The 9,389-nt window shown below is 35.3% G+C and overlaps 2 long non-coding RNA genes across 4 annotated transcripts; one reads left to right on the top strand and one right to left on the bottom strand.

Annotated features, from left to right (window-relative positions):
- The first annotated feature begins 254 nt into the window (after positions 1-254).
- Positions 255-3,318, top strand: LOC306988403. 2 transcript variants are annotated; one of them, XR_013795392.1, is made up of 3 exons: positions 255-395; positions 1,106-1,207; positions 1,890-3,318. It is a non-coding gene; the product is annotated as an uncharacterized lncRNA (long non-coding RNA). The 2 variants fall into 2 exon arrangements; XR_013795393.1 differs by having other exon boundaries at positions 1,106-1,211; positions 1,890-2,869.
- A 1,421-nt stretch (positions 3,319-4,739) lies between these two features.
- On the bottom strand, positions 4,740-8,636 carry LOC306992472. Of its 2 annotated transcripts, none has more exons than XR_013796291.1 (5): positions 8,311-8,636; positions 7,498-7,599; positions 6,618-6,739; positions 6,360-6,475; positions 4,740-5,193 (listed from the first exon to the last, which is right to left on the bottom strand). It is a non-coding gene; the product is annotated as an uncharacterized lncRNA (long non-coding RNA). The 2 variants fall into 2 exon arrangements; XR_013796292.1 differs by having other exon boundaries at positions 6,376-6,475.
- Between the last annotated feature and the right edge of the window lie 753 nt (positions 8,637-9,389).

Genomic DNA, 9,389 nt, shown 5'->3' with positions numbered 1-9,389 from the left:
ACCCAGTCTCACGGCAGTTCGTGATATGGTCACGTAATTTAATCTATTGATTCGTGGCACGGGCACGTTTATTTCGTTATTTTCGTAATTCCAGCACGTTTTTTAAAACTAATGTATTTCAATGGGAAGCATCTTTCGTGATCAAAGCACGATTCTAACTGCCTATCGGGCTGCAGTAGAGAAGCTGTTTAATCAACATTTATTCACGAGATCTTATCGTGGTTTATGTATTTATTTTAATTATATTATTTCGTTCTTATTGCCAGGGAAGCTGGATTGCTTTGCTGTTTATTGATATTTAAAAAATATATTTTATTAGTAGGAAATCGCGCTGAAGAAGTCTCATTCCGAACACCTCGCGATATTTGGCATCAGTTCACGTGTGCCAGATGTTGGTAAGTAGTCGTAAATACGCTGTCCTAATAATGTTTGATATAATGTATTTTCTGTGTGTCGAAATTAATCGGATTAGCTCAAGTTCAGTCACTGCATTATATCTGTCATCTCAACGGAGGCTTTGCGTTTCATTGCTTTCTATGAAAATGGTTTCTATGGTGATTAAACACTGTCTGTCACGTGATGTGCTATACAGTAGGCCTAGAGTAGACCTTCAATCAGTTAATCATATTCATATCAGGTTTTTAAGTTGTACAATTAGTTCCAAAGTTGTATGTGTAGTAGAAGCACAGTAAAACCAACACCATGCTTTTACCACAGTAACATTAGTTTTACTGTGATAAGTGTAGTAAAAAGACAGTAATCACACAACTTACCATGCTTTTACCACACTATTGGTAGTTTTAATGTGGTACTTATTGTAAATGCACAGTAACCACAACACTAACCATGCTTTTACCTCAGTAACCTTAGTTTTACTGTGATGGGTAGTAAAGGACAGCAATCACAAAACTTACCATGCTTTTACCTCAGTATTGGTAGTTTTAAAGTGATAATTGTTGTAAATTATGCATATTAACCACAACACCTACCATGCTTTTAATGCTTAATAATGTAACATCCAATATTTGTAAGGAAAATCAGTACTTTTTCCTTTAAATAATCCTATATATTATACATAATGATATTTTATTTTCTCTCTTTTCAGCTGAAAAGACCAAAAGGGCCTTTCGAACTCAGTCAGCCCATTATTGTTTGAGGACAAGTAAACGGAGAAGACGGACCGCTGCAAAGACAAATATTCGCAATGGTACGTATGTGTTGGTTTTAACCCTAAATCAAACATTTTATCAAGCATTTGTTGTTTCTTAAACCTGTTCTTACAAAACCCATAGCCCAATCAGTATGAACAGTCTCAAAGTCTTAATAATTCACAAGATTTAACAAGTTGTCAAATTCGTACGATACTAGTACATATTTGTATACTCGTACATAATCCTGCAGCTTTTACTCCTAGTGCTCATTGGCTACTGCCTCAATTCCTGTACATATTTATCGCGATATTTGTAAATCAGTTGCGCCCCTTCTTGGATAGTAGTCTGATGTCCCACACACTGTCAGAAAGTTTATATTAATTGCATTGTGTAATCATTAAAATTATTACAAATTAGTCCCTGTCTGTTGTGTTCATGTTCCAATGTCCAATGATACATGATGTCTCTCCACACCTCATAACCTACCTCTGTTTGCAAGAGTGGAAAAGCTAATCTGACTTGTCACATGACATCAGATACGCGATTATTTTGTCGTAATCAGATCAGTTACACTGCTGATAACTGTCCCGTTTGCATATAAATCATGTTATTTTTAAACAAGTTCATATGATTATTGCTTGCTATTAAAGACATACTTTTATTCATAGAAATGCCCACATATCAGTGAACGTATAACAAAAATGCTTTTAACATTTAATTATGCAACACTCTTTACAGAAATATATCCCACAGTTATGGATAAACTCCCAACATCATCATCAAGTCCTGTGCTGGGCACATTGGGCAACAAGTGTCCTCCAACGTATTCGATCCGTGGCCAAGTTCTCCGCATCTTCCCATGGGACACTGACATTCTTCAGCTCTTCGTGAAACATCTGTCTCCATGTCTTCCTTGGACTTCCCGGTCTCCTGCATCCTCCTGGTGGTGTCCACTTCATCACTGTCTTTGGGTGGTGTTGTTTGGGCATGCGTCGGATGTGTCCAGCGAGGTGCACCCTTTGCTCTGTCACAGTTTCTGAAAGTCTTCATGTGAAGTCCCACTCCTCCTCAGGATCTCTTTGATATATGCAGAACCAATATTGAAAATAGTGATTTATCTTTTTTCCATATTGTTAAAGCATTTTGTTTTCTCTTTTCAGCTTCATAAACTGTGCTTGATGTCTGCCTAATGCCTTCATCAAAGAAGCGTCAGTGCGCATCAGGTGTTTTCCTAAAGGACATATTCATTGCCATCCATTAGTTCTAGTCATGCAGTGACTTCATGATGCAATAGACACATGTATATTTCTGCAAGTGTATATAGCAGGTGTTTGTCCGAACAATTGAAGATAGTGAGAGTGTTCAGGAAAACCTTTAGAAAACAATCCATATTTATGGAAATCTTATTGGTGCTGAAAGAATATTACAGAAATGAGACACTTGACATAATGGATATTATTCTGAGTTTGTTACCTTTACATTTAGATGGACTTAATGTCTTACATTTAGCTTCATTAAACCTTTTATTACAGTGGTCACTATAGTAAATGTCCACCATAACTACATCTATGGTATCATCATTACATCACTACCTGGTTAATGTAAATGTAATATACCCGTGAATGTATTTTATTGAAGCATTTTCTTACTGACGTTTATAATCATTAACTATTTTAAGTTGCCTTTCATTTAGTGACAATAAAAGTGATTAATGATCACAAGGATGTAGAATTAAAGGTGAGAATGTAAAACGTTGTGCTTACGTTTTTGCCTATTTGTTCGAAGAAACGAAGAAACAAATATATTTTCACATAAAAAAGTTGAGTCTCATCTCTTGGTTTGTAAAAATATAACTTCATCATAGCGATTTGTTTTAACGTTACTGTATATGTCCCTATAATATATTGCCCCTGTATCTTATACCTGTTTTTTTATATAATTAACTGATTTTTATACTGTTGTGCAGTAGGTTTGGCACTACATTTGTCTTTAAACAGTTTGACATTAAATATTGGAATATGCTTTCAAAATTGTGTGCATTCATTGTGATTTTGTTACATTTATTTGAATATAATTGATATACCTTTGATATACTATACATACACTGTAAATGTTAGAAGCACTTTAGTATATGTAATTATCTTTAATTAAAATACTGCAAAACTACCCCTGTTGTAGGCCATTGCTTAGAAAAAAGTTTATCTTTCAAATGTATTTATGAATTAGTCTAATCAAATAAAAACATTTGTGTCATTGATCATGTGATCTCGTTTTTGGATGGTAACCACACAAAGGAGTCTTTTGTTTTTAAATGTGAGTTTTATAATTTAATTAGAATTAATACATTACAGCCCAAATATTGTTTGGGTTTAAATATGAAATATTTAAGGTATCTATCCCTGTAGCCGGAACCAGAAGAGATCTGTCATTATTTTCCATAAATGGGCAAGTAAGTGTGACGCATCTGTACAGCTGGATTGTTATTGGCTGTGACTTTATCGCAGAACTCGCTGTGATTGGACTATCGTTTAACCCATATAAAACGGCGCTTCATGTTACAAAGTATGTTTTGGTGTTATTATTGCGTTAGTTATACATAAAGTTAATGATAAAGTGTCTCTGTTTTGTGAGAAATTGCTCCTTTACTGAGATCCCCACCCTAACCCTAAGCATGGCTGCACATTTCAATGAACTACAGGACAATGTTTCCTGTTCCATTGATAGCATGACAGAGATACGTGGGTAATGTAGTTTAAAACGTTTAGTAATGAAACAATAAATGTTAAATACATAATATCTTTAATGGACAACTGGATATCTAAATTTGTTCATTGTGCAAACCTTTATGACATATATGAGGGACAGGCTGAAATTTGATAATTTACTGTGAGCACTTTAAAAATAACCTTTATGCCAGCTTTCCATATATGTCAGAAAACTGGGCCCAGCATTATTTAGTAAACATAGAATAAGCAGTTGTCCTGCTGATTTTCTCTTTGATACACTAACCGGACTGTGAGGTATAGCCATTTGAAATGTGCAGTTTTTTGCTCTTCTGGGGGGCCCTTGGGGGTGGAAGTGCAGTACAATCTACACAGATCTACACACACTATTACACAGGGATAATGCACCATTCAGTAAAACAAACAAAACAAAACAGTGCCTACATTTCCTTTTCACCCCCTCTGGTTGCTGCTTATATCCCTGACATCAGTAACGTCTATGCTTTCATTTTAAATGCAGTAGGCTAGTAGATGTACTAGAATGATCAACATGGATCATCTTCAATTATGCTTGAAGTGTTTATAGCAAGATAGCCACTGCAGCCTCTTGTTATTCACATAGCTTCCCTTTATTTCACTGCAAACATTGCAGTTGCAGCTTATACATGCAAGTATGTGCAACTTTTGTTGCATTGTTTTGTTGCAACTTTTGTCCCAAATATCATTAACCAGATCTAAATGTGTATGTCCTAAGAAAAAGAATCATGGTAATTAATTATATGTAGTTGTTTTTAAATTATGAACTAAACTAAAGAAATAAGAAATGAAAATTTCTCAAATATTGTTTTTATTTACTGTACCAAACACCACTTTCAATAAACAATATTCACCATACTTTATTACACAACACTTTATTGGAGGACACAGCATAAAGTTGATAAAGTAGCATAAAGACAATGAGATTCAAGATAAATAAAAATGTGTCTTCAAAAATACATTAACATCATATTAATCCATTCACAGCTGCTGAGCCACAAAATGAGTGCCAGAGAATCATATTCAGTCACCTATGATACAGAAAACAGATTTGATATTGTGTTGGAAAATAATGATTCATTATCACTAAACTGGTTTCTTGCTCTTCCCTGTACATGTCTCGATCATGTTCATGTTCTTCTTCCTCGTCTAAACAGTTTGTTCAGGTGTACCCTACAGTACAACAGAAGAACAGAAGATGTGATCACTGATGTGGTGTAGCTTTTTCTCAACCAGAGGAAGAAGTCTCAACATCCCATTGTCAGGCGTTCTCCAGTCCTGGTCTGAAAGTAAAGCAAAAAACACAAACAATACAAATTAAGTTGTTTAATGGACAGTCAGGTCAGCTTATGGCTACGTTTACACGTGGATGGCTATTTTCATAAACGGACATTTCACCCCTCTTTGTTTTCAAAAATAACATCGTGCACACGAACCCGTGTACATGCCGTCCAGAGCATGCCAAACCTGTAGGTGGCAGTGTAACGAGAAGCTCAAGCCCACGTTAGCCAATCAGAATCCCGAAAATAGTCTCATATTGTGACGTCGCTGCCTAAAACTCAGTTTACATGCAAACGTGCAAACAAAGTTTTCCAAAATCTCCACTTTGGCCGGAGTTTTTAGAAATAATCGTTTTCTGTGATAAAAACTGGGTTTTCGTGTAAATGAGAGGCCAAACCGCAGGGAAATATCAGTGTCTTCACTTCGTGTAAACGGGGCCTATGTTCTGCGATATATTAAGCAGTGATGGGCTACTCTGGCCCTTAGCGTCCACTGTCCTGCAGATTTAGCTCCAACCTCAAACCCTCCTGCCTATTGTCTATAAGTAAAGCTGAAGACTTTCATATGTGCTCAATTAGGGTTGGAGGTAAACTCTCAACCTTAAAAAGGAGAACGCAAAAGGGCCAGAGTTGCCCGTTCCTGATTTAAATTTACAAAGCAGCAGTCAGTACATTATATAATATACACATTGATTTATTTTATACACACATATGTGTGTATAAAATAAATCAATGTGTATATTATATAATGTACTGACTGCTGCTTTGTAAATTTAAATCAGGAACGGGCAACTCTGGCCCTTTTGCGTTCTCCTTTTTAAGGTTGAGAGTGTATATATATATATGTGTATATATATATATATATATATATATATATATATATATATATATATATATATATATATATATATATATATAATATTTCAGCACATTATATAAGCTAAGTACTGAACAAAAAATGTTTTACCCATATCAACAGCAACCTATTTTAAAATATCTTTAAGAAAGGCATGGTCTCTTTTGCCTTTGCAAGTGATGCTTGATTTTTTTCAAGACAACATACTCTTCTGTCACTTGTTTCAAGAGCTTCCTGTAACCTGTACAATGTAAAATTGTCAACATCAAATTATGTACTACATATTACAGCATTGTTTCAATACAAGACATACCAATGGATTTGCGCACCTTTCTGTCTTCTTTGGGCACCAGTTGTTCCTTCCTCACCCGAAACAAAGGACTTATTCGATTAGCTTGTGTTGATATAAGGACTGGTCTTCCTTCTCTGCTGTAAAACAAGAAAGTATCTACTTACTCGTGCAATTACTATTGTTCTTGAAACATAAATTAAGACAGTTATAATTTACCTTACAATTCAGGAGAGAGCATTTGATGAGTAAATACTGATTGAAATGTTCTAGAAACTTTACCTGGGAAGGGCTGATCACGGCAAGATCCGCTGCGACTCACTAGTAGCTCTTGTGAGGGTTGGCTCTTAAAAGAGCTGTTGAGTTTGATGTTGTAGAGATCTAAAAAAAAGGACAAAGTAATCCTGCAATACAGAAAGGAAGGTAATTTTATTACATTACATGCAAGCAGTCAGTTATACAACTGTAGGATATATTTCTGTAAAGAGTGTTGCATAATTAAATGTTAAAAGCATTTTTATGTTATACGTTCACTGATATGTGGGCATTTCTATGAATAAAAGTATGTCTTTAATAGCAAGCAATAATCATATGAACTCGTTTAAAAATAACATGATTTATATGCAAACGGGACAGTTATCAGCAGTGTAACTGATCTGATTACGACAAAATAATCACGTATCTGATGTCATGTGACAAGTCAGATTAGCTTTTCCACTCTTGCAAACAGAGGTAGGTTATGAGGTGTGGAGAGACATCATGTATCATTGGACATTGGAACATGAACACAACAGACAGGGACTATTTTGTAATAATTTGAATGAATACACAATGCAATTAATATAAACTTTCTGACAGTGTGTGGGACATCAGACTACTATCCAAGAAGGGGCGCAACTGATTTACAAATATCGCGATAAATATGTACAGGAATTGAGGCAGTAGCCAATGAGGACTAGGAGTAAAAGCTGCAGGATTATGTACAAGTATACAAATATGTACTAGTATCGTACGAATTTGACAACTTGTTAAATCTTGTGAATTATTAAGACTTTGAGACTGTTCATACTGATTGGGCTATGGGTTTTGTAAGAACAGGTTTAAGAAACAACAAATGCTTGATAAAATGTTTGATTTAGGGTTAAAACCAACACATACCTACCATTGCGAATATTTGTCTTTGCAGCGGTCCGTCTCCTCCGTTTACTTGTCCTCAAACAATAATGGGCTGACTGAGTTCGAAAGGCCCTTTTGGTCTTTTCAGCTGAAAACAGAGAAAATAAAATAGCATTATGTAATAATATATAGGATTATTTAAAGGAAAAAGTACTGATTTTCCTTACAAATATTGGATGTTACATTATTAAGCATTAAAAGCATGGTAGGTGTTGTGGTTAATATGCATAATTTACAACAATTATCACTTTAAAACTACCAATACTGAGGTAAAAGCATGGTAAGTTTTGTGATTGCTGTCCTTTACAACACATCACAGTAAAACTAAGGTTACTGAGGTAAAAGCATGGTTAGTGTTGTGGTTACTGTGCATTTACAATAAGTACCACATTAAAACTACCAATAGTGTGGTAAAAGCATGGTAAGTTGTGTGATTACGGTCTTTTTACTAGACTTATCACAGTAAAACTAATGTTACTGTGGTAAAAGCATGGTGTTGTTTTTACTGTGCTTCTACTACACATACAACTTTGGAACTAATTGTACAACTTAAAAACCTGATATGAATATGATTAACTGATTGAAGGTCTACTCTAGGCCTACTGTATAGCACATCACGTGACAGACAGTGTTTAATCACCATAGAAACCATTTTCATAGAAAGCAATGAAACGCAAAGCCTCCGTTGAGATGACAGATATAATGCAGTGACTGAACTTGAGCTAATCTGATTAATTTCGACACACAGAAAATACATTATATCAAACATTATTAGGACAGCGTATTTACGACTACTTACCAACATCTGGCACACGTGAACTGATGCCAAATATCGCGAGGTGTTCGGAATGAGACTTCTTCAGCGCGATTTCCTACTAATAAAATATATTTTTTAAATATCAATAAACAGCAAAGCAATCCAGCTTCCCTGGCAATAAGAACGAAATAATATAATTAAAATAAATACATAAACCATGATAAGATCTCGTGAATAAATGTTGATTAAACAGCTTCTCTACTGCAGCCCGATAGGCAGATAGAATCGTGCTTTGATCACGAAAGATGCTTCCCATTGAAATACATTAGTTTTAAAAACGTGCTGGAATTACGAAAATAACGAAATAAACGTGCCCGTGCCACGAATCAATAGATTAAATTACGTGACCATATCACGAACTGCCGTGAGACTGGGTTGCGATTTCGGTGGGGGGCGGGTATCCACCAGATTTCGTTATGAGTCATTTTGTACCCACCACTTTTTTTAGGGTTGCTAGTGGGGTTGTAACAATACACCAAAACCACGATTCGGTTCGTATATCACAATTTTTGGGGGGATTTAAAAAAAAATAAACTCCATGTTTTCGGTGCTGATGCAGTGGTGACGGGTTCATGTAACATTTAAGGGTGGCGCTGCCAATAAAGCACCTAAAAGCTGTCACAAAGAACCAGCAAAAGTAATGATTATGAATATGTCAAATATAGCAAGGAGACATTTTAATTGTTTATTAATAAACAAGTGTTTTCTGGGTCGGCTGCATAGATGAAGCTGACAATGCTGACTCGCGATATTCACAGTAGTGAACGCGCTGGAGAGAAATACACATTTCATACAGACTACATAGTTTTTTTTTCGTTCTGAATTGTTCTGTTTAAAAGTATGATTTCAAGCGTTCTGTAGATAATAGATATATTTTTCAGGTCTGTGAGGCCTCAGTCAGTTTCGGTTCATTTATGAGACGAGCTCCAGTTCATGCGCCGGCGCCTCCGTGTCATCATATCTATTATCTGCTTTACTTATTATTTATTAAATCCAGGCAATTGGTTCTTGAAACATTGATAAAAATGAAGATACAATTAATACAAAACAAAATTCACTTT

Source organism: Phoxinus phoxinus (genome assembly GCF_949152265.1).
Source record: "Phoxinus phoxinus genome assembly, chromosome: 2".
Classification (NCBI taxonomy): Eukaryota; Metazoa; Chordata; class Actinopteri; order Cypriniformes; family Leuciscidae; genus Phoxinus; species Phoxinus phoxinus.
Note: the sequence above shows the minus strand (reverse complement) of the source record. Positions and strands in the feature narration are given on the sequence as shown.